Source organism: Rhinoderma darwinii, unplaced genomic scaffold, assembly GCF_050947455.1.
Source record: "Rhinoderma darwinii isolate aRhiDar2 unplaced genomic scaffold, aRhiDar2.hap1 Scaffold_87, whole genome shotgun sequence".
In the NCBI taxonomy this organism is placed as follows: Eukaryota; Metazoa; Chordata; class Amphibia; order Anura; family Rhinodermatidae; genus Rhinoderma; species Rhinoderma darwinii.
This window is the reverse complement of record NW_027464439.1, coordinates 38537-65278: the sequence shown is the minus strand read 5'-3', so window position 1 is coordinate 65278 and position 26742 is coordinate 38537. Positions and strand designations below refer to the sequence as shown.

General features: G+C 43.6%; 1 long non-coding RNA gene across 2 annotated transcripts in view; it reads left to right on the top strand.

The window, feature by feature from the left end:
- LOC142731783 (uncharacterized) overlaps positions 1-26742 on the top strand; it is a 50195-nt gene that overhangs the window by 4144 nt on the left and 19309 nt on the right. The window contains exons 2-3 of one of the 2 annotated variants that reach the window (XR_012879176.1): positions 6087-6257; positions 13154-13306. This is a non-coding gene — a long non-coding RNA (uncharacterized LOC142731783). Of the gene's footprint in view, positions 1-5371; positions 6258-13153; positions 13307-26742 lie in introns of those variants that run through there. The other variant, XR_012879175.1, reaches the window with a different exon arrangement.

The following is a 26742-nucleotide window of genomic DNA, read 5'->3' as shown; positions in this document are numbered from 1 at the left end:
TGTGGCTGTTACTGTATTTGGGGACACTGTCTGTCTGTAATCGGGTGCACTGTGGCTGTCACTGTAGTGGAAGACACCGGCTGTCATTGGATTTGGACACACTGTGGTTACTACTATATTTGAGGACGTCTTGCAGTCACTTTGTGCTGAAACCACATCCTATGTACATGTAATAAAGTAGATCATCTGTTTTTTACAATCATTTATGAAGTGTATGTTTGTGATGTAAACATTGGACTACTTTCGATTTTAGTTTTGACCTTCAGACTTTGCAACTTTATGATGCTCCACAGAGGAGACTGTGTGAGAACGTGGGGGAAATTTATGAAGGGCATCACCCCAGTTTTCTGGCATTAAAAAGTCCAAAATTATGGCGCACGCCCTATTGCCGAATTATTTGCGATTTATTTGTTGTTTTGAAACTCTCTTGCCACGTTAAAAAAAATGGGAGTGGCTTGGCAGGAGGGGCGGGGCCTCCCATGGTGCAAAAGATTGACTACAATTTACGTCACAAACTGGATTTTACCCTGTGGGACACGGCCAGCCGAAGATGCAACAAATTTATTAAAGGGGTTCTCCAGTTTTTATTTGTTTCATTTATTTATAGAATAGGAAATCATACAGTTTTCTAATATTCATGTATTAGACATTCTACTCTCATACCTTTCTCATATCAGTGCAGTTGCCACTGTAAAAAGAAATAAATAATAATAGTATAGTCCATAGTAATGCATCCATGGGCTAACTGAAGTGACTAAATACGGGGAGAGTCATGTGATACATTCACGCACGCGCACACACCATGTGACCCCCAGCATTCAGGTAACACTGTCCAGGTATCTAACCCGTCAATAGCATTTTACTGAGGAACAGAAGTCAGGCCTCATGCACACGACCATCATTTTTATCCGCAATTACGGATCCATAATTGCAGATAAAAATACTGACACATTCATTTCTATGGCCCACGGACACCTTCCCGTATATTTACAGGGAGTTGTATGGGCCGTAGAAATGAACCGCAAAATATAGGACTATTTTTTGAATTTACGGACCGTGCTCCTATACTTTATAATGGCAGCACGGCCCGCAAACATGGGTGACAGTCCGCGGCCATCCGTGCCCGTAATTACGGACCGTGCACATGGCTACGGCTGTGTGCATGAGACCTTATAAGTATTCCCTCTTCCAGCAGCCTCTCATCATGTCTGTCAGGGTCTGTGTAGAAGCAGCTCTTACATAATACTATCTGTCTCCTCTATGTGTGTGTTTTTTTAAAACAGCTAACTTTATTAACAACATGATAACATTACCTAGAGACAGGCAGACATTTTAAATATCACCTAGAGACAGGCGGCCATTTTAGTAAATACACGAACAGTGATGTGGTTGGTCATCATTATTCTACCATTAGTCCTATTCACTTAGCCCATGGATGTGTCCTCTATGCGTTCCCAACACATGTATGTCATGTTAATGCTAGGTGTCACATGATGGATGTGTGTGTATGTAGAGGGGAGGGTCACATGACTGCCACCATGTTTAGTCATATTCAGTTATCCCGTGGATACATTACATAGGATCTGTGCCTCTACCATTCTGCTGTGAGACTGCAAGGACATTCACCAACTTAAAACCAACTTGCCATTGGCCTATTACACCATTATTTTACCTTAAATAAAACCAAAGACACCTTGTGTGGTAAAGTGGAAGTGGCCACAGCTTTATTATGTCAATATTTCTCTATTTAACCCCTTCCCGACATTTGCTGTATGGATACATCATGGAAAGCTAGTGCTTCCCGCATTTTGCCGTAGCCTGAGTCGGCGCCATCATTGCCGCATGTCAGCGGTGTATTACAGCTGACATCCCGCTGTAATGGTGGGGACCGAAATGAGCTCGATCACCCCTATTAACCCCTTAAATGCAGCGGTCAAAAACGATCGCTGCATTTAGGTTGTTTGCAGCTCATCGGAACCCCAGCAATGAAATTGCAGGGGTTCCGGTGGCTGCAATGACAACCAGAGGCCTAATCAGGGGCGTAACTAGGAAGGACTTGGCCCCATAGCAAACTTTTGACTGGGGCCCCCCCTCCCCTGGGTGTCACACAACCCCCCCCTTGTAGATAGTGCCTTTTTTACAGCCCCCACCTGTAGATAACGCCATACAGCCCCCCCTCTGTAGATAGCGCCATACATCCCCCTGTAGAGAACGCCATACAGCCCCCCTGTAGAGAACGCCATACAGCCCCCCTGTAGAGAACGCCATACAGCCCCCCTGTAGAGAACGCCATACAGCCCCCCTGTAGGAAACGCCATACAGCCCCCCCCCTGTAGAGAACGCCATACAGCTCCCCCCCTGTAGGGAACGCCATACAGCCACCCCCCTGTAGGGAACGCCATACAGCCACCCCCCCCTGTAGGGAACGCCATACATCGTCCCCCCCCTGTAGGGAACGCCATACGGCGTCCCCCCTCCCCAAAAAATGCGACCTACAGTGTGTCCTACAAAATACATGTATCCGCTCTCCACAGGATCTCCACAGGATAGGGGATACATGAGTGATCGCTGGCAGCGATAGGGAGAACGGGGGACTGAAAGTCCCCTGAACTTCTCCATGACAAACCTCTGACTTCCGGCGTCTGCGCAGCTCAATAAAAATGAAAGGAGCGCTGGTCACGCATGCGCACAAGCACGACCGGCGCTCCATTCATTTCTACGGAGCTGCCGACACAGACCCCGGAAGTCTGAGGTTTGTGATGGAGAACTTCAGGGGACTTTCAGTCCCCCGTTGTCCCTATCAATGCCAGCGATCACACATGTATCCCCTATCCTGTGGATATCCTGTGGAGAGGGAATACATGTCCTGTGGAGATCCTGTGGAGAGGGGATACATGTCCTGTGGAGAGGGGATACATGTCCTGTGGAGAGGGGATACATGTCCTGTGGAGAGGGGATACATGTCCTGTGGAGAGGGGCGGGATACATGTCCTGTGGAGAGGGGGGGGATACATGTCCTGTGGAGAGGGGCGGGATACATGTCCTGTGGAGAGGAGGGGGATACATGTCCTGTGGAGAGGGGATACATGTCCTGTGGAGAGGGGGGGATACATGTCCTGTGGAGAGGGGGGGGATACATGTCCTGTGGAGAGGGGGGGATACATGTCCTGTGGAGAGGGGGGGGGATACATGTCTTTTGCACTATTTTGCGCCTTCAGGACCAGACACCGTTTAGCCCTTTTTAGCACGTGTTAGTTAAATGGCTATAACTTTTTTATTTGTTGGGCTAACGACGTGATTTTTGCGACGTTTTTTCCGTAGACAATGCAGGTTTCATTTTTTATCGTTTTTATACACACCTTTTTTGCTATTTTAGAATTTTTATTCATAAAGTTTGAAAATAATAGTAAAAAAAGAAGCTTTTTTACATTTCAGCTATTTTTTTTTGGTAATAACATAGTTTTACCCTAAAATAGACCTTTTATTTGTGATCGCCATTGTCTATCGTAAATTTTAATATATTATATGTCTATATTAGGGTAATTGGGTCAGCGCTAGCGGTACAACAATGATTGGCGGGGGGGACGTTTTTTTTTTGGGGTGGGTATTTTATGTGTATTTATTATTTACATTTTTTTTGCACTTTACTTTATTATTTTTTTATTACTATGGTCTGTCCCTCAAAGGTCAAAGAAGACCTATGGGGAACTTGATATATTTTTTTTCTTTCTTTTACACCATCTTTTCCACTGTAACTGGAGTTGCACAACAGCCCCAGTTACAGGGGAAATCAGCCCTCTCATAGTGACGATTGTCACTAACTGGGCTGTGCTGGGTCTAGTAAGACCCAGCAGCAGTCTGTCACTAACGGCACCCGGCGATCATGTGACCAGTCACATGATCACCGGGAGGAATAGAGACAGCGCCGCTGCTGCTGCTGTCTCTATTCCTATACACAGCGTTCATTGAACGCTGTGTACAAGTCATCAGAGAAGACAGAAGCAGCTTCTATCCTCTCCTCAGGGTCCCCGGCAGTCACTGACAGCCGGAGACCCGACATTCAGCTGCCCGATCGCGCGGGCAGCAAGTTAAAACCCGAGCCGTAGAAAGTCTATGGCTCGGGTTTTAAGGACCCTGACCGCTGGCCGTAAAAATACAGCCAGCGGTTGGGAACCAGTTAATGGCAGAGCGGGGACATACCTCCCTGCTCTGCCGTAGTGTTCAGTGGCGTCCCGCTGTAGCAGCCATAGCGGCTGCTAGCGGAGTCTCTGGCCATGGTGGGGGCCCGTGTCGGCGGGCGACACGGGCCCCCTCATACCGCGGGCCCCGTAGCAGCCGCTACTGCTGCTACGGCGGTAGTTACGCCACTGGGCCTAATACTGGCCTCCCGGTCTGCCTAGCACGGAAAACTTCAATTATTATTGAAAAAATAAATAAACCATACATATTTGGTATCGCTGCGTCCGTAAGGGTATGTTCACACGCAGTAGCAAAATACATCTGAAATTACGGCACTGTTTTCGCCTGAAAACAGCTCCTGATTTTCAGAAGTTTTCTGTAACTACTCGCGTTTTTCGCGGTGTATTTTACGGACGTTATTGGAGCTGTTTTTCAATGGAGTCAATGAAAAACGGTGCCAAAAACGTCCTAAGAAGTGTCCTGCACTTCTTTGATGTGGGCGTCTTTTTACACGCCGTCTTTTGACAGCGACGCGTAAAGTTACACCTCGTGGGAACAGAACATCGTAAAACCCATTGAAAGCAATGGGCATATGTTTGTAGACGTAATGGAGCCATTTTTTCAGGCGTAATTCGAGGCGTAAAACGCCCGAATTACGTCTGAAAATAGGCCTTGTGAACATACCCTAATGGCCTAAACTATAAAAATATTATTTTATTTATTCCACGCGGTGAATGGTGTAAAAAAAACACATAAAAAAACTATACCAGAATATCGTTTTTTTGGTCACTTTGCCCTACAAATATTGGAATAAAAAGTGATCAAAAAGTCGCACGTATCCAAAAATGGTACCTATATAAACTATAGCTTGTCTCGCAAAAAACAAGCCCTCATACAGCTCCGTCGACGAAAAAATTAAAACGTTATGGTTCTCACAACTTGGCGACAGAAAAAATACATTCTTTTTACAAAAGTAATTTTATTGTGCAAAAAGTTGTAAAACATAAAAAAGTGATATAAATTAGATATCGCCGGAATTGGACTGACCCGCAGAATAAAGTTAACAGGTAATTTATAACGCATGGTGAACACTGTATAAAAAAACTAAAAAACAATGCCAGAATTGCAGTTTCTTGGTCACCTTTCCTCCCAAAAATAGGATAAAAAGTGATCAAAAGTCGTATGTACCCCAAAATGGTAAAAATAATAACTACAGCTCGTCCCGCAAGGAGGGGCCCCAAACATATCTGCTGGAAGCGAGGGTGCCCGTATTATACCAGCACAACACTTTCCCATCAAAATTCCCCAAACTGCAAAGGTGCGGAGTGTGGAACAAAAGGGAATAAGTAAGGACTATTTATCAGTGCGACACTGGCCTGTGCAGAAAGGATTGCTTCACAGCGTAACACACATCTATGGATTATTTTACTGGGTTTTTTAACCCGATTATTATACCACCTGACTATGTCCCTGATGTACTCTGCCCAGCTTACATGTACCCTCACATTGTAAACGGAAATACCAGCAATACTCAAACAAAACGACTACCAAGCAAATCCACTCTCCAAAAGCCAAATGGCGCTCCCTCCCCTCTGAACCTTACAACGTCTATGGCCGCGGACCCTAGTTCAGACTTACCCTCTGACGGCCGCGGCCATGGACGTCTGTGTTCTCGGCGGCATCTCCCTCCAGGGAGACGCCGGCACTAACTTCCGGGTTCTGAGACTGTTTCCTGCAGGGCGCCCGCGCCCGCACGAGCACTGCCTTAAAGGCCCAGTACGCGTCCAGTTGTTTAAAATCAGTAATTAGCCCAGAATGCTGCTGGACTATAAAAAGGGTCCTGCCCACTTGATCCTTGTCGGAACGTTGTTGTATACCGAAAGTTTGTCTTGCAAATGGTCTCCTAGTGTTTTCCAGTTCCCAGTATTACCCGTTCCTGCTGCCTGTACCCTGTATCCTGTGCTACCGTGCCTCTGTGCCATCTACAGTGAGAGTCAAGTCGTGTCTTCCGCTGCATCTACTGTGCCATCTACAGTGAATGTGAAGTTGTGTCACCGCTACTGTCTACATTGCCTCAGGTACCCTTTCTGGACTATAGACATTGTATTGTACCTAGTTGGCCAGCTGCTATCCCACTACACGATACGGCCCAGTGGGTCCACACCCCGCGCCGTGACAGTGCCTAAATAGCTGTTTACTTCCACATATAAGGCATTTTCATACCCGGGACAAGCCTTTTAACAATATTTGCCACTGAAATAGCATATCTAGGGAAAAATTTAAATTTTTACTCTGCCACAATCCGCAGCGCAATCATTTATGGAAAAGTCCTGTAGGGTGAAAATACTCACTACATCCCTTAATAAATGACTGGAGGGGTGCAGTTTCCAAAATGGGGTCACTTGTCAGGGGTTTCCTTTATTATTTCACATCAGAGCACTGCAGTTGTGAACCAATACTTTGTAAATCCCCAAATTAGGCCTCAAGTTTACATGGTACTCTTTCACTCCTGAGCCCTGTCAAATGTCTCAGGCAGAGTGCTAATAGTGCTCTGCCCGGGACTATGGCTATGGGGTTGCCCCTGACAACAATGTCCATATATGTACAGTCATGTCAGGGGCTTCTCCTGAAGTGGAATCCACAGCCAGAGCGTCGGCAATGCTCTGGCTGGGTATTCTACTCCTAGAGGGAACCCCAACGGCACTACCTACAGGGAGAGGGGCTGTTTGGCACTACCTGGGAGGGGGGCTGTGTGGCACTATCTACAGAGGGCACTAAATTTATGGGGGTACAAACTGAGGGCATAAATTCTATATGAGGGCATAAACAGGGCTAATGTCTATATGGGGACAAAAAAATGACGTTTTCTGCCATTTTACCGCTGTGAGTTCCCCCGCAAAGGGGCTTACTAAGTCTGTGTCGCCCAAGGGCCCACATAAACCTGGAGCATGGCCTGTATATATATATATATATATATATATATATATATATATATATATATATATATATATATATATAGCTAGAACGACTAGTCACTCAGCTCTCATAGAACAGCAACACTGTGGATCTGCAATGGTGACCACAAGCCATATTTCCCTGATACTATCTGATAGATACACTCAACGTATCAGAGCAGTATTGTGTGTGTTTTATATGACCAATATGCCATCCATCACTGCCCCACAGAGTTTGTTACCAATCTTTCCCAGGCGGCAGAATGCCAGATCTGCCTAGTCCTGCATTGATAAATCTACATCCCCTATATCGTAGCATTACTAGTCAGATTTGCTAATCAGGAGCCAAGAATCGCTGTGAAGCTGCGATTAACACACTTGCCTTTTTATGCAGTGATACATTTTGCATACTGTAGCTTAGCTAGCCAGATTTGTCTTTCAGGATCCCAGGAAAGCTGGGTAACAAACCATGTGAAGTTGTAATAGAAACTGTAAAATACTAAATCCCCCTAAATGAATGCCCCTCCTCGCTACCAAATTGTGCCATAGATAAGGCAAAGCCTTTCAGGGTACTGGGACAGCTGGGTAACAAACCATTATCTCTCAAATTGTGTCATATTTAGGCAGATTTGCCTTTGAGGGTTTCAGAAAAGCTGGGTAACAAACCATATGAAACTGTAATAGAGATCTGCTTTATACTTAATCCCCCTAAATAAATGCCCCTCGTCGCTACCAAATTGCTATATCTAGGCATATCTAGACTATATCTAGGCAGATTTGTCTTTCAGGAACCTGCGCAACCTGTATTCCGTAGGGGGACTTAGCGGACAATTTCCCCGCAGATTTTGATGCGAATTCTTGGGAAATCCACATATGTTACATACAGATTTAGTTGCGGATTTAGCAGCAGATTTGACCTAGGTTTCAGCCTATGCATTGCAAAGGCTGAAATCCGCAGTGAAAATCCGTGGCTTCTCCGCAACAGAATGAGCACGCGGCAGATTTGAAATAAGCAGAATGCTCCGCTGTTATTGCGATCGTCTTCTGCTACCCCATCCCCTTGCGATGTACTGTAAGCTGCTGCGGATTTGCGATGCAGAACCCACGCTGCAAATCGGCAGAAAAACTGCCACATCCGGACACACCCTTAGGCCTTATTCACACGAACGTGTATTACGTCCGTGCTACGCGCGTGGAAATCACGCGCGTCGCACAGACTTATGTAAGTCAATGGGGCCGTTCTGACATGTCGTGATTTTCACGGCGTGTGTCCGCTGCGTAAAACTCACAACATGTCCTATACTTGCCCGTGTTTCGTGCAGCACGCACCCATTGAAGTCAATGGGTCCGTGCAAATTGCGCTCGGCACACGGAAGCACTTCCCGGTGCCGCACGTGATGCTCGCTACAGTAGTAAAAGAAATGAATGAAAACAGAAAAGCATCTCCTGCTTTTATGTTTGTAAACATAAAAACAGAGTGTCATAATGATGTCGGCTGCGCGAAAATCACGCAGCCACGCACCATATACAGATGCCACACTGAACTTTTGCGCTCGTAAAACGGACACGTTCGTGTGAATAAGGCCTAAGACTGGGTTCCCACAGTGCAGATTTTCTGCAGATTTTGTCAGCATTTTGTAAGCCAAAGCCAGAAGTGGATGAAGGAGAGCGGACCTATAAGGCCTTCCCTTATATATTTCTTCTGTTTAGGTTCCGTTCCTAGTTTTGGGATACTTGCAAAATCTGCACAGTGAGAACCCAGCTTTAGGCTACACAGCATATCCAACCTTGAACCTGCAGGGAATTCCACCTGAAAAAGTGCACATGGTGCCGATTTTCAGTCGGAATCTTCGATGCAGAAACACTGCTTGAAAAAAAATAAAAGAAGCTGATAGTTACCCCTGGCTGTTGTCATAGCAACGCCTTCTTCTGTTTCAGTGCAGCCTCGCCTCCTGGAATGATGCGGCAGCCCAATTGACCGCCACAGCTTGTGATTGGCTGCAGCAGTCACATGGGTTGAAACGTCATCCCAGGAGGCCAGGTGTCACTCAGAACAGAGAAACGCGTCACTATGACAAAGGCTGGAGGTAAGCATTAGCTTTTTTGTGAATTTTGAAGCAGAATCGCAGCGTTTCCGCCGCAAAAGTGGCAACATTTGCTATTTGTTCTAGGTTTCACTTCCGCAGCAAAAAATGTAATAAATTGACCTATCAATGGCATGTCAATTTATGCTGCGGATTTGTTGCTATTTTGTTGCGGGTTTTCCTCATTGAATTTAATCAATGTGGAAAACTAGCAACGGATCCGCAGCATAAATTGGCATGCTGAGGATGTAAAATCCGCACTGCAGGTCAATTTACGAACGTTTTTGCTGCAGATTTTTACTGTAGCGTCTGCATGAGATTTGTTCAAATCTCACTCACTGTGCTGCTACTGTAAATGCTGCGTCATTTCCTTAGGCCTAGTTCACACTGAGTTTTTTTGGGCCCTGTTCTTGGTGCGGAAAACACGTTGGAAACTGCGCCAAAATACAGCAGAAATCGCCTACCATTGATTTCAAAGGGAGGTAAAGGCTTTTTTTCCTGCGAGTGGAAAAGAAAACGCTTGCAGGAAAAAAAAGCGTCATGCTCTTTCTTCAGGCATTTCCATCTCTGACCTTTCGTTGACATCAATGGGAGGCAGAGAAAATGTTTTTCACTGCGCTTTTTGCCCATGGCTGAAAAACTCGGAAAAAAAAAAAACCGCAGCAAAGAGAGCGCAGCCTCCTGAAGGAATTTTGAGGCAGATTTTTCTGCCTACAAAAAACTCAGTGTGAACATACTTTTAGGGCGTTCACAAGTGGCATTTCCGCTGCAGATGTTTAGATAGAGGAGGCTGGTAGGAAAAGGCTCCCTCTTTTCTGCAAAATCACAACGGCTTTTTTCTGCAGCTTGCTGGAAGTCTTGCAGGTTTATCTATAGGGGACAATTTTATAAAAGGATTTATTTCATTTAATGTGTGTTTTTAAGGTTAAAGGAACAGTGTCACAGGAAAAAAAATTTTTTAGATCAATTTGCTTTTAGTGTTTTATTAAAAAAAAAAAATATTTATTTGTGTGTTTGTGTTTTACTTTTTTTTATTTTTTAACTTTTTCTTGTCTATGGGTGCTGCCATTTTTTTTTCCATCTCTGTATGTGTCGATTAACAACACATACAGACATGGAATACGGCGCATACAGTCCCATAGTGAATGCGAACGGGGCCCGTTCCATCCACTATGCTGTACGCCGTCTATGTGGCAATGGCGCATGCGCCGCTCCCACACAGTCCAAATTGAACTGTGCGACGTCCGGCGCCATTTTCTTGTGGACCGGAAGTCGCGGCCGGACAGTAAGATTACAGTGGTTAGCACTATTGCCTTGCAGCACTGGGGTACTGGGTTCAAATCCAACCAAGGACAACATCTGCATGGAGTTTGTATGTTCTCCCCGTGTTTGCGTGGGTTTCCTCCGGGTACTCCGGTTTCCTCCCACACCCCAAAAACATACCCATAGGGAATTTAGATTGTGAGCCCCAATGGGGACAGTAAAAAAGTGGACCTCTGTACAGCGCTGCGTAATATGTTGGCGCTATATAAGTAACTGAAATAAATAAATAAATAAAAATACTTCCGGTCGCGGCTTCCGAACTTGTGCACTTTGAGCGGAGGTAGCAGACGGAGCGGACGGACCGGAGGGAGCGGCGGCGGCAGGAGCAGGTAAGTGAGGTCTGTGTATGTTCGTGTTTTACTGTGTGTTTAACTACTGTATGTAAACCTACTACACTGTGTGTTAGCTCAAAAAATGGCGACACACAGTGTAGGAGGTTTGACCGTTCAATCCCGTCGTTTCTCCCGGCACTAGCCAGGATAAGGGAGGGGGGGATTCTGAGAGCTCACTAGAGCGAGTGAGTTTTCTCCAATTTTGCAGCATAAAGCAATGTGGTTGCTTTACCACATGCAGTGCTGCAATTTTGGGAATTGCTCCATCTAGTGACCAGTGCTGGGAAATATTATAAATTAGAATCTAATTTATAATATTTCCTGACTCGTGAAAAAAATAAAAAAAATTAGAACAATGTTTAATCACCTACACACTAATTGTTTAACTGAAAAAAATAAAATAAATTCCCTTTAAGGATGCTTAACAAAAAACGGCTGTAAAATACGTAGCTGTTTTCAAGGGAAAACAGCCTATGATTTTCAGGTGTTTTTTATGCAAAGCGTTATTTGATGCGTTTTTTTACTGCCATTTTTGTAGCTGTTTTTCTTTGAGACAATGAGAAATGGCTCCAAAACGGCTCAAGAAGTGACATGCACTTCTTTTTTACAGGGCGTTTTTTTATGTGCCGTTTTTAGAAACAACGCGTAAGAAAAAACGCACCGTGGGAACGAAACGCCGTTTTTCCCATTGACATTTATCGGCATATGTTCGGAGGTGTTCAGGCCATGTATTTTCAGCCATTTTTCAATGCGTTTACAGCCCGAAAAACAGCTGAAAATAAGCCGTGTGAACACACCCTTAGGCCTGATTTACACGAGCGTGTGCGTTTTGTGCACGCAAAAAAGTGGCGTTTTGCGTGCGCAAAAGGCACTTAACAGCTCCGTGTGTCATCAGCGTATGATGCGCGACTGCGAGATTTTCTCGCAGCCGCCTTCATTATGACACTCCATTTGGATGTTTGTAAACAGAAAAGCATGTGGTGCTATTCTTTTTACTGTAATGACGGGGGTAAGGAAACATACAAGTGAGCCCTAATCTACCCGCCACTCAGTCCCTGCCTACTTGCAACGACCCGCCCTAGGCGACGGGGTACAACTGGGCGACAGTCCCTACGCTCAATATGTGCACGACAGACAAACAGATAAGGGTACACAGAAGCAAGGGAAAAGGGGCAGTTGCCCACGGCAACACCGAGAGCAACAAGAGTGGTGAACGAGCCGAGTCAAACCAGGAGTGTACGAGGTACCAAACGCAGAGCAGGAGAGTAGTGAACAAGCCGAGTCAAACCAGAAGTGTATGAGGTACCAAACGCAGAGCAGAAGAGTAGTCAGTAAGCCAGGGTCAAAATAGATCAAGAAGCTGCAGCAGGGCCAGGAAACCAAACAGAAGAATCACAAGCAAGGAGGAACAGGAAAGGCAGGTATAAATAGACAGAGGGCTGGAGCTAGCTCCGTCTGGCCAGGCTATGATAGGCTCTCCCACTCCTAAGCCTGCCAGCCTGAGTGGTGGAAGCTGGAGTCAGTCTCAGAGACATAGACTCAGGTGCAGACTGATTGCCTATGGGCGTGGATACAGAAGCTGTGCCTGGCAGATCCTTAACATTTACATTCAGAGTTTGACAGCTGTTGCGCGAATCACACAGTTCGCACGGAAGTGCTTCCGTGCGGCATGCGTGGTTTTCACGCACCCATTGACTTCAATGGGTGCGTGATGCGCGAACAGCGCACAAAGATAGGACATGTCGTGAGTTTTTTTCAGCGGACTCACACTGAGCAAAACTCACAGACTGTCTGCATGCCCCCATAGACTAATATAGGTGCGTACGACACTCGTGAAAAGCACGCGCGTCGCCCGCACATATATCACGCTCGTGTAAACGAGGCCTTTGTGTCACTTTTAACATGAGACATGAGGAAGTGAGGATTGTTCCTGGGAATACTCCTGAAGGGCAGCATATTATAGGTAGAGATCCGCTGGGCTATTATGTTAATACAGCACAAAAAATATTATAAAAAGAATACACATGTAAAGCTCTAAAGTGCTAATCAAAAGTGAAAGTCTTCTAGCGTAAACGTGATGCAGAGTTGCCTCAAAATGTACATTTGTTTATAAAGCATAATGATCTGCTTTCAGTGCTCTACAAATGATGAATTCTTCATGGATATTCATCTATAGCACTCACAGGCTTCTCCCTACAGTTGACATCATAGTCTTCTCCCTTCAGTTGATGACATCACAGCTGATGGAATACTAAGGCATTGTGATGTGTCTTTTTTACAGACAAGCACCTGATGCAGCAGCTCTTATGTGTAGAGCAGTCTTCGTCCCATCAGACCTGTTCAGTTCTCAGACAAGACCACCATTTTCTTCATGCTACAAGATCTTCACATCATAATCACAGGCTCTGCAGGAAAGTTCACCGCAGGGAAACAGGTAAAGACCATTCCAGTTTTGTATGCCAGGGCATGGGGTCACATTCAGACTTTCTCTAGGCCATTTTACATGTTTCTTACATGTTTCAAGAGTTACAGCAGTTTTCAAAACCATGTCCCCCTTTTCATATCTAATTATTGTATGGCCACTCAAGCGGCTGTAACGTCCTTCCTCCTGAGCGCTGCAGCAGCTTTCAATATACAATAAGCTAATGTTGATTTCTTTCCATGAATGCTGCTATAGCATTACCTGGAGGTCATAAGAACTTACTTAACAGCCTGGTGCACCCCTGATTGTAGTTATATGGCTACATGCATGACAAAAAGAAAAATTTAGACTTTGGAAGAATACCAAATACAGCATTTTATGGGTAGAGCTGCCCTCTAAGGCTGTGTTCACATCAGCGTTGTCTTTTCCTTTGAGGGTTTCCATCGGGGAAACCCCTCAATGGAAAGGCAAGCGGAAACCTTAGCTTCTGTTTGCATCACCATTGATCTCAATAGTGACGTAAACGTTGCTAATGGTTTCCGTTTGTCACCGTTGTGACAAGGTTCCGTCGTTGTTTTGACAGAATAAATAGTGCAGTCGACTTCTGAGGGCCTGATACTGAAAGCCGAAGGATTGTCAGAGGCAGTCATAAAAACCCTACAAAAAAGTAGTAAAAATGTCACTAACAGTAAATTTATCGCAACTTACTTCTGCAGGCTTCTGTTTAACAATGGCATATGAAATGACAGTCTTAAAGAGGCTCTGTCACCACATTATAAGTGGCCTATCTTGTACATAATGTGATCGGCGCTGTAATGTAGACTACAGCAGTGGTTTTTATTTAGAAAAACGATCATTTTTGACGGAGTTATGACCTATATTAGCTTTATTCTAATGAGTTTCTTAATGACCACCTGGGCGTGTTTTACTTTTTGACTAAGTGGGCGTTGTGAAGAGAAAATTTTGGCGCACGCCCGTTTTAAGTAAAAATTTTAGCTTTTTGAGACTTTATGCTGTTTTCGCGTCTTTTCGCGTCTTTTCAGCTAGTAAGTCGGGACCAGCGGGAGAGCAGATCTCCTGCATGACATATTTAATTTACACCTGCGGATATTATAGCTGACATCTATGCTAACTGGTGTAGATGTCAGTTTGTGGAGCACTGACAACCCTAGTTGCGCCATATTTATTCAGAGCTGTGGGCTTCTTGGAGTATGTTCACATTCAATTTTTTCTTTTCGTCAGATGTATGCGTCGGGAGAAGTCTCTACGTATACCTTCAATGGAAGGCTGTATAGGCATAGAGTGGGATATATCACCTGAACTCCCCGGGCACAGCGTTACTTTAAGCACTAGGCTCGGAAAGCCCCTGACGTTAGCAACGCTCTGACTGGGGATTCTGCTCCTAGGGAAGCCCCTGACAAGACTGTCCATAAATGGACACTGACGTTAGGAGCGTTAAGATGCCAAAATCCTAGGCCAGAACACTGGCATTGCACTGGCTGGGGATTCCACTCCTGGAGGGAGCCCCTGACGTCACTGTCCATATATGGATTCTGCTCCTGGAGGATCCCTTGATGTTACTGTCTGTACATAGACAATGACATTAGGGGCTTTGTAATGTGAGAATTCCAAGTCTTAGCGTTGGCAGCGCTGTGGCCGGGAATTACGCTTGTAGAGAAAGCCTCTCACTTTACTGTGCATATATGGCTTTAAATATCCATATTTGGCTTTAAACTCTGGAGTCCCCGGCCAGAGCATCACAAGCACTCACTGGCTGGGAACTCCTGACTTGGGAAAGCCCTTGATGTCACTTTCACTATATGGACAGTGATGTTAGGAGTTTAAAAACCCAGGAATCCATGGCCAGAGCGTCGGCAATGCTCTGGTTAGTGATTACTCTCCTGGAAGGAGCCCCTGATGTCTGTCAATTGTTATGGTAGTAGTCGGATATGATCTTTAATAAATTTAAACCATTTTTTTAAGCTTTAAGAACAAGGTTTGACAATGATAAGTTCTACCCATGTGTATGTATCTAATGCTGATATGTATCCATGCTCCTTACTCATTTTAATATTGTGTGATTGAACTTGGTAACTTGCTATGCTTGGCTGACTGTACTGTATGATCAGAAGTAGTAACTAGATGTTTAAGAATCAGATTCAGATAAGTTTTAGTAATGATACTTAGTTCAACAGATAGAGAGGTCCTATAGGGGAGGACCAAGTCAATGTGAGCTTGAAACTGAACAAATAAATACCAAGTCAGGCAGAGTAAAAAGTACATTTAGATTAAAAAGTTACTATTAAAATACAAACCACACAGCTCTTCAAGGTAGAGTTTGAGAAGCTGCATAATATACCCGCCTGCTACTTTGCCTAAATGGTGAGCAAATAGAAATTTTTCTACCTAAAATGGCAGAAAACACACCATTTTGGAGATGGAAAGGACGGCTAGAGGGGAAATGGAGGAGGCCGTAGTTTTTTAATTACATTTTTTTCCTTGGTGTTTTTTTTTTCCATTTGCTAACGATTTAGTCAAAGTAGCTCAAAAGTAAATGTCTTTATAATACATGATATTGTAAAGTAATGTAATGGGAAATTTTGGCGCATGCCCGTTTTGAGTAAAAATTTTAGCTTTTTGAGACATTATGCTGTTTTCGCGTCTTTTCAACTAGTAAGTCGGGACCAGCGGGAGAGCAGATCTCCTGCATGACATATTTAATTTACACCTGCGGATATTATAGCTGACATCTATGCTAACTGGTGTAGATGTCAGTTTGTGCAGCACTGACAACACAAGTTGCGCCATATTTATTCAGAGCTGTGGGCTTCTTGGAGTATGTTCACATTCAATTTTTTTCTTTTCGTCAGAGGTATGCGTTGGGAGAAGTCTCTACGTATACCTCCAACGGAAGGCTGTATAGGCATAGAGTGGGATATATCACCTGAACTCCCCGGGCACAGCGTTACTTTAAGCACTAGGCTTGGAAAGCCCCTGACGTTAGCAACGCTCTGACTGGGGATTCTGCTCCTAGGGAAGCCCCTGACAACACTGTCCATAAATGGACACTGATGTTAGGAGCTTTAAGATGCCAAAATCCTAGGCCAGAACACTGTCATTGCACTACTGGGGATTCCACTCCTGGAGGGAGCCCCTGACGTCACTGTCCATATATGGATTCTGCTCCTGGAGGATCCCTTGATGTTACTGTCTGTACATAGACAATGACATTAGGGGCTTTGTAATGTGAGAATTCCAAGTCGGAGCGTTGGCAGCGCTGTGGCCGGGAATTACGCTTGTAGAGAAAGCCTCTCACTTTACTGTGCATATATGGCTTTAAATATCCATATTTGGCTTTAAACTCTGGAGTCCCCGGCCAGAGCATCGCAAGCACTCACTGGCCGGGAACTCCTGACTTGGGAAAGCCCTTGATGTCACTTTCACTATATGGACAGTGATGTTAGGAGTTTAAAAACCCAGGAATCCATGGCCAGAGCGTCGGCAATGCTCTGGTTAGTGATTACTCTCCTGGAAGGAGACCCTGATGTCTGTCAATTGTTATGGTAGTAGTCGGATATGATCTTTAATAAATTTAAACCATTTTTTTAAGCTTTAAGAACAAGGTTTGACAATGATAAGTTCTACCCATGTGTATCTAATGCTGATATGTATCCATGCTCCTTACTCATTTTAATATTGTGTGATTAAACTTGGTAACTTGGTATGCTTGGCTGACTGTACTGTATGATCAGAAGTAGTAACTAGATGTTTAAGAATCAGATTCAGATAAGTTTTAGTAATGATACTTAGTTCAACAGATAGAGAGGTCCTATAGGGGAGGACCAAGTCAATGTGAGCTTGAAACTCTGAACAAATAAATACCAAGTCAGGCAGAGTAAAAAGTAAATTTAGATTAAAAAGTTACTATTAAAATACAAACCACACAGCTCTTCAAGGTAGAGTTTGAGAAGCTGCATAATATACCCTCCTGCTACTTTGCCTAAATGGTGAGCAAATATAAATTTTTCTACCTAAAATGGCAGAAAACACACCATTTTGGAGATGGAAAGGACGGCTAGAGGGGAAATGGAGGAGGCCGTAGTTTTTTAATTACATTTTTTTCCTTGGTGTTTTTTTTTTTTTCCATTTGCTAACGATTTAGTCAAAGTAGCTCAAAAGTAAATGTCTTTATAATACATGATATTGTAAAGTAATGTAATGGGAAATTTTGGCGCATGCCCGTTTTGAGTAAAAATTTTAGCTTTTTGAGACCATATGCTGTTTTTGCGTCTTTTCAGCTAGTAAGTCGGGACCAGCGGGAGAGCAGATCTCCTGCATGACATATTTAATTTACACCTGCAGATATTATAGCTGACATCTATGCTAACTGGTGTAGATGTCAGTTTGTGCAGCACTGACAACACAAGTTGCGCCATATTTATTCAGAGCTGTGGGCTTCTTGGAGTATGTTCACATTCAATTTTTTTCTTTTCGTCAGAGGTATGCGTTGGGAGAAGTCTCTACGTATACCTCCAACGGAAGGCTGTATAAGGCATAGAGTGGGATATATCACCTGAACTCCCCGGGCACAGCGTTACTTTAAGCACTAGGCTCGGAAAGCCCCTGACGTTAGCAACGCTCTGACTGGGGATTCTGCTCCTAGGGAAGCCCCTGACAACACTGTCCATAAATGGACACTGACGTTAGGAGCTTTAAGATGCCAAAATCCTAGGCCAGAACACTGGCATTGCACTGGCTGGGGATTCCACTCCTGCAGGGAGCCCCTGACGTCACTGTCCATATATGGATTCTGCTCCTGGAGGATCCCTTGATGTTACTGTCTGTACATAGACAGTGACATTAGGGGCTTTGTAATGTGAGAATTCCAAGTCGGAGCGTTGGCAGCGCTGTGGCCGGGAATTACGCTTGTAGAGAAAGCCTCTCACTTTACTGTGCATATATGGCTTTAAATATCCATATTTGGCTTTAAACTCTGGAGTCCCCGGCCAGAGCATCGCAAGCACTCACTGGCCGGGAACTCCTGACTTGGCAAAGCCCTTGATGTCACTTTGACTATATGGACAGTGATGTTAGGAGTTTAAAAACCCAGGAATCCATGGCCAGAGCGTCGGCAATGCTCTGGTTAGTGATTACTCTCCTGGAAGGAGACCCTGATGTCTGTCAATTGTTATGGTAGTAGTCGGATATGATCTTTAATAAATTTAAACCATTTTTTTAAGCTTTAAGAACAAGGTTTGACAATGATAAGTTCTACCCATGTGTATCTAATGCTGATATGTATCCATGCTCCTTACTCATTTTAATATTGTGTGATTGAACTTGGTAACTTGGTATGCTTGGCTGACTGTACTGTATGATCAGAAGTAGTAACTAGATGTTTAAGAATCAGATTCAGATAAGTTTTAGTAATGATACTTAGTTCAACAGATAGAGAGGTCCTATAGGGGAGGACCAAGTCAATGTGAGCTTGAAACTCTGAACAAATAAATACCAAGTCAGGCAGAGTAAAAAGTAAATTTAGATTAAAAAGTTACTATTAAAATACAAACCACACAGCTCTTCAAGGTAGAGTTTGAGAAGCTGCATAATATACCCTCCTGCTACTTTGCCTAAATGGTGAGCAAATAGAAATTTTTCTACCTAAAATGGCAGAAAACACACCATTTTGGAGATGGAAAGGATGGCTAGAGGGGAAATGGAGGAGGCCGTAGTTTTTTAATTACATTTTTTTCCTTGGTGTTTTTTTTTTCCCACTTGCTAACGATTTAGTCAAAGTAGCTCAAAAGTAAATGTCTTTATAATACATGATATTGTAAAGTCATGTAATGGGAAATTTTGGCGCATGCCCGTTTTGAGTAAAAATTTTAGCTTTTTGAGACATTATGCTGTTTTCGCGTCTTTTCAACTAGTAAGTCGGGACCAGCGGGAGAGCAGATCTCCTGCATGACATATTTAATTTACACCTGCGGATATTATAGCTGACATCTATGCTAACTGGTGTAGATGTCAGTTTGTGCAGCACTGACAACACAAGTTGCGCCATATTTATTCAGAGCTGTGGGCTTCTTGGAGTATGTTCACATTCAATTTTTTTCTTTTCGTCAGAGGTATGCGTTGGGAGAAGTCTCTACGTATACCTCCAACGGAAGGCTGTATAAGGCATAGAGTGGGATATATCACCTGAACTCCCCGGGCACAGCGTTACTTTAAGCACTAGGCTCGGAAAGCCCCTGACGTTAGCAACGCTCTGACTGGGGATTCTGCTCCTAGGGAAGCCCCTGACAAGACTGTCCATAAATGGACACTGACGTTAGGAGCTTTAAGATGCCAAAATCCTAGGCCAGAACACTGGCATTGCACTGGCTGGGGATTCCACTCCTGCAGGGAGCCCCTGACGTCACTGTCCATATATGGATTCTGCTCCTGGAGGATCCCTTGATGTTACTGTCTGTACATAGACAGTGACATTAGGGGCTTTGTAATGTGAGAATTCCAAGTCGGAGCGTTGGCAGCGCTGTGGCCGGGAATTACGCTTGTAGAGAAAGCCTCTCACTTTACTGTGCATATATGGCTTTAAATATCCATATTTGGCTTTAAACTCTGGAGTCCCCGGCCAGAGCATCGCAAGCACTCACTGGCCGGGAACTCCTGACTTGGCAAAGCCCTTGATGTCACTTTGACTATATGGACAGTGATGTTAGGAGTTTAAAAACCCAGGAATCCATGGCCAGAGCGTCGGCAATGCTCTGGTTAGTGATTACTCTCCTGGAAGGAGCCCCTGATGTCTGTCAATTGTTATGGTAGTAGTCGGATATGATCTTTAATAAATTTAAACCATTTTTTTAAGCTTTAAGAACAAGGTTTGACAATGATAAGTTCTACCCATGTGTATCTAATGCTGATATGTATCCATGCTCCTTACTCATTTTAATATTGTGTGATTGAACTTGGTAACTTGCTATGCTTGGCTGACTGTACTGTATGATCAGAAGTAGTAACTAGATGTTTAAGAATCAGATTCAGATAAGTTTTAGTAATGATACTTAGTTCAACAGATAGAGAGGTCCTATAGGGGAGGACCAAGTAAATGTGAGCTTGAAACTGAACAAATAAATACCAAGTCAGGCAGAGTAAAAAGTACATTTAGATTAAAAAGTTACTATTAAAATACAAACCACACAGCTCTTCAAGGTAGAGTTTGAGAAGCTGCATAATATACCCGCCTGCTACTTTGCCTAAATGGTGAGCAAATAGAAATTTTTCTACCTAAAATGGCAGAAAACACACCATTTTGGAGATGGAAAGGACGGCTAGAGGGGAAATGGAGGAGGCCGTAGTTTTTTAATTACATTTTTTTCCTTGGTGTTTTTTTTTTCCATTTGCTAACGATTTAGTCAAAGTAGCTCAAAAGTAAATGTCTTTATAATACATGATATTGTAAAGTAATGTAATGGGAAATTTTGGCGCATGCCCGTTTTGAGTAAAAATTTTAGCTTTTTGAGACATTATGCTGTTTTCGCGTCTTTTCAACTAGTAAGTCGGGACCAGCGGGAGAGCAGATCTCCTGCATGACATATTTAATTTACACCTGCGGATATTATAGCTGACATCTATGCTAACTGGTGTAGATGTCAGTTTGTGCAGCACTGACAACACAAGTTGCGCCATATTTATTCAGAGCTGTGGGCTTCTTGGAGTATGTTCACATTCAATTTTTTTCTTTTCGTCAGAGGTATGCGTTGGGAGAAGTCTCTACGTATACCTCCAACGGAAGGCTGTATAGGCATAGAGTGGGATATATCACCTGAACTCCCCGGGCACAGCGTTACTTTAAGCACTAGGCTTGGAAAGCCCCTGACGTTAGCAACGCTCTGACTGGGGATTCTGCTCCTAGGGAAGCCCCTGACAACACTGTCCATAAATGGACACTGATGTTAGGAGCTTTAAGATGCCAAAATCCTAGGCCAGAACACTGTCATTGCACTACTGGGGATTCCACTCCTGGAGGGAGCCCCTGACGTCACTGTCCATATATGGATTCTGCTCCTGGAGGATCCCTTGATGTTACTGTCTGTACATAGACAATGACATTAGGGGCTTTGTAATGTGAGAATTCCAAGTCGGAGCGTTGGCAGCGCTGTGGCCGGGAATTACGCTTGTAGAGAAAGCCTCTCACTTTACTGTGCATATATGGCTTTAAATATCCATATTTGGCTTTAAACTCTGGAGTCCCCGGCCAGAGCATCGCAAGCACTCACTGGCCGGGAACTCCTGACTTGGGAAAGCCCTTGATGTCACTTTCACTATATGGACAGTGATGTTAGGAGTTTAAAAACCCAGGAATCCATGGCCAGAGCGTCGGCAATGCTCTGGTTAGTGATTACTCTCCTGGAAGGAGACCCTGATGTCTGTCAATTGTTATGGTAGTAGTCGGATATGATCTTTAATAAATTTAAACCATTTTTTTAAGCTTTAAGAACAAGGTTTGACAATGATAAGTTCTACCCATGTGTATCTAATGCTGATATGTATCCATGCTCCTTACTCATTTTAATATTGTGTGATTAAACTTGGTAACTTGGTATGCTTGGCTGACTGTACTGTATGATCAGAAGTAGTAACTAGATGTTTAAGAATCAGATTCAGATAAGTTTTAGTAATGATACTTAGTTCAACAGATAGAGAGGTCCTATAGGGGAGGACCAAGTCAATGTGAGCTTGAAACTCTGAACAAATAAATACCAAGTCAGGCAGAGTAAAAAGTAAATTTAGATTAAAAAGTTACTATTAAAATACAAACCACACAGCTCTTCAAGGTAGAGTTTGAGAAGCTGCATAATATACCCTCCTGCTACTTTGCCTAAATGGTGAGCAAATAGAAATTTTTCTACCTAAAATGGCAGAAAACACACCATTTTGGAGATGGAAAGGACGGCTAGAGGGGAAATGGAGGAGGCCGTAGTTTTTTAATTACATTTTTTTCCTTGGTGTTTTTTTTTTTCCATTTGCTAACGATTTAGTCAAAGTAGCTCAAAAGTAAATGTCTTTATAATACATGATATTGTAAAGTAATGTAATGGGAAATTTTGGCGCATGCCCGTTTTGAGTAAAAATTTTAGCTTTTTGAGACCATATGCTGTTTTTGCGTCTTTTCAGCTAGTAAGTCGGGACCAGCGGGAGAGCAGATCTCCTGCATGACATATTTAATTTACACCTGCAGATATTATAGCTGACATCTATGCTAACTGGTGTAGATGTCAGTTTGTGCAGCACTGACAACACAAGTTGCGCCATATTTATTCAGAGCTGTGGGCTTCTTGGAGTATGTTCACATTCAATTTTTTTCTTTTCGTCAGAGGTATGCGTTGGGAGAAGTCTCTACGTATACCTCCAACGGAAGGCTGTATAAGGCATAGAGTGGGATATATCACCTGAACTCCCCGGGCACAGCGTTACTTTAAGCACTAGGCTCGGAAAGCCCCTGACGTTAGCAACGCTCTGACTGGGGATTCTGCTCCTAGGGAAGCCCCTGACAAGACTGTCCATAAATGGACACTGACGTTAGGAGCTTTAAGATGCCAAAATCCTAGGCCAGAACACTGGCATTGCACTGGCTGGGGATTCCACTCCTGCAGGGAGCCCCTGACGTCACTGTCCATATATGGATTCTGCTCCTGGAGGATCCCTTGATGTTACTGTCTGTACATAGACAGTGACATTAGGGGCTTTGTAATGTGAGAATTCCAAGTCGGAGCGTTGGCAGCGCTGTGGCCGGGAATTACGCTTGTAGAGAAAGCCTCTCACTTTACTGTGCATATATGGCTTTAAATATCCATATTTGGCTTTAAACTCTGGAGTCCCCGGCCAGAGCATCGCAAGCACTCACTGGCCGGGAACTCCTGACTTGGCAAAGCCCTTGATGTCACTTTGACTATATGGACAGTGATGTTAGGAGTTTAAAAACCCAGGAATCCATGGCCAGAGCGTCGGCAATGCTCTGGTTAGTGATTACTCTCCTGGAAGGAGACCCTGATGTCTGTCAATTGTTATGGTAGTAGTCGGATATGATCTTTAATAAATTTAAACCATTTTTTTAAGCTTTAAGAACAAGGTTTGACAATGATAAGTTCTACCCATGTGTATCTAATGCTGATATGTATCCATGCTCCTTACTCATTTTAATATTGTGTGATTGAACTTGGTAACTTGGTATGCTTGGCTGACTGTACTGTATGATCAGAAGTAGTAACTAGATGTTTAAGAATCAGATTCAGATAAGTTTTTGTAATGATACTTAGTTCAACAGATAGAGAGGTCCTATAGGGGAGGACCAAGTCAATGTGAGCTTGAAACTCTGAACAAATAAATACCAAGTCAGGCAGAGTAAAAAGTAAATTTAGATTAAAAAGTTACTATTAAAATACAAACCACACAGCTCTTCAAGGTAGAGTTTGAGAAGCTGCATAATATACCCTCCTGCTACTTTGCCTAAATGGTGAGCAAATAGAAATTTTTCTACCTAAAATGGCAGAAAACACACCATTTTGGAGATGGAAAGGACGGCTAGAGGGGAAATGGAGGAGGCCGTAGTTTTTTAATTACATTTTTTTCCTTGGTGTTTTTTTTTTTTCCCATTTGCTAACGATTTAGTCAAAGTAGCTCAAAAGTAAATGTCTTTATAATACATGATATTGTAAAGTAATGTAATGGGAAATTTTGGCGCATGCCCGTTTTGAGTAAAAATTTTAGCTTTTTGAGACCATATGCTGTTTTTGCGTCTTTTCAGCTAGTAAGTCGGGACCAGCGGGAGAGCAGATCTCCTGCATGACATATTTAATTTACACCTGCAGATATTATAGCTGACATCTATGCTAACTGGTGTAGATGTCAGTTTGTGCAGCACTGACAACACAAGTTGCGCCATATTTATTCAGAGCTGTGGGCTTCTTGGAGTATGTTCACATTCAATTTTTTTCTTTTCGTCAGAGGTATGCGTTGGGAGAAGTCTCTACGTATACCTCCAACGGAAGGCTGTATAAGGCATAGAGTGGGATATATCACCTGAACTCCCCGGGCACAGCGTTACTTTAAGCACTAGGCTCGGAAAGCCCCTGACGTTAGCAACGCTCTGACTGGGGATTCTGCTCCTAGGGAAGCCCCTGACAAGACTGTCCATAAATGGACACTGACGTTAGGAGCTTTAAGATGCCAAAATCCTAGGCCAGAACACTGGCATTGCACTGGCTGGGGATTCCACTCCTGCAGGGAGCCCCTGACGTCACTGTCCATATATGGATTCTGCTCCTGGAGGATCCCTTGATGTTACTGTCTGTACATAGACAGTGACATTAGGGGCTTTGTAATGTGAGAATTCCAAGTCGGAGCGTTGGCAGCGCTGTGGCCGGGAATTACGCTTGTAGAGAAAGCCTCTCACTTTACTGTGCATATATGGCTTTAAATATCCATATTTGGCTTTAAACTCTGGAGTCCCCGGCCAGAGCATCGCAAGCACTCACTGGCCGGGAACTCCTGACTTGGCAAAGCCCTTGATGTCACTTTGACTATATGGACAGTGATGTTAGGAGTTTCAAAACCCAGGAATCCATGGCCAGAGCGTCGGCAATGCTCTGGTTAGTGATTACTCTCCTGGAAGGAGACCCTGATGTCTGTCAATTGTTATGGTAGTAGTCGGATATGATCTTTAATAAATTTAAACCATTTTTTTAAGCTTTAAGAACAAGGTTTGACAATGATAAGTTCTACCCATGTGTATCTAATGCTGATATGTATCCATGCTCCTTACTCATTTTAATATTGTGTGATTGAACTTGGTAACTTGGTATGCTTGGCTGACTGTACTGTATGATCAGAAGTAGTAACTAGATGTTTAAGAATCAGATTCAGATAAGTTTTAGTAATGATACTTAGTTCAACAGATAGAGAGGTCCTATAGGGGAGGACCAAGTCAATGTGAGCTTGAAACTCTGAACAAATAAATACCAAGTCAGGCAGAGTAAAAAGTAAATTTAGATTAAAAAGTTACTATTAAAATACAAACCACACAGCTCTTCAAGGTAGAGTTTGAGAAGCTGCATAATATACCCTCCTGCTACTTTGCCTAAATGGTGAGCAAATAGAAATTTTTCTACCTAAAATGGCAGAAAACACACCATTTTGGAGATGGAAAGGACGGCTAGAGGGGAAATGGAGGAGGCCGTAGTTTTTTAATTACATTTTTTTCCTTGGTGTTTTTTTTTTCCCACTTGCTAACGATTTAGTCAAAGTAGCTCAAAAGTAAATGTCTTTATAATACATGATATTGTAAAGTCATGTAATGGGAAATTTTGGCGCATGCCCGTTTTGAGTAAAAATTTTAGCTTTTTGAGACATTATGCTGTTTTCGCGTCTTTTCAACTAGTAAGTCGGGACCAGCGGGAGAGCAGATCTCCTGCATGACATATTTAATTTACACCTGCGGATATTATAGCTGACATCTATGCTAACTGGTGTAGATGTCAGTTTTTGCAGCACTGACAACACAAGTTGCGCCATATTTATTCAGAGCTGTGGGCTTCTTGGAGTATGTTCACATTCAATTTTTTTCTTTTCGTCAGAGGTATGCGTTGGGAGAAGTCTCTACGTATACCTCCAACGGAAGGCTGTATAGGCATAGAGTGGGATATATCACCTGAACTCCCCGGGCACAGCGTTACTTTAAGCACTAGGCTCGGAAAGCCCCTGACGTTAGCAACGCTCTGACCGGGGATTCTGCTCCTAGGGAAGCCCCTGACAACACTGTCCATAAATGGACACTGACGTTAGGAGCTTTAAGATGCCAAAATCGTAGGCCAGAACACTGGCATTGCACTGGCTGGGGATTCCACTCCTGGAGGGAGCCCCTGACGTCACTGTCCATATATGGATTCTGCTCCTGGAGGATCCCTTGATGTTACTGTCTGTACATAGACAATGACATTAGGGGCTTTGTAATGTGAGAATTCCAAGTCGGAGCGTTGGCAGCGCTGTGGCCGGGAATTACGCTTGTAGAGAAAGCCTCTCACTTTACTGTGCATATATGGCTTTAAATATCCATATTTGGCTTTAAACTCTGGAGTCCCCGGCCAGAGCATCGCAAGCACTCACTGGCCGGGAACTCCTGACTTGGGAAAGCCCTTGATGTCACTTTCACTATATGGACAGTGAGGTTAGGAGTTTAAAAACCCAGGAATCCATGGCCAGAGCGTCGGCAATGCTCTGGTTAGTGATTACTCTCCTGGAAGGAGCCCCTGATGTCTGTCAATTGTTATGGTAGTAGTCGGATATGATCTTTAATAAATTTAAACCATTTTTTTAAGCTTTAAGAACAAGGTTTGACAATGATAAGTTCTACCCATGTGTATCTAATGCTGATATGTATCCATGCTCCT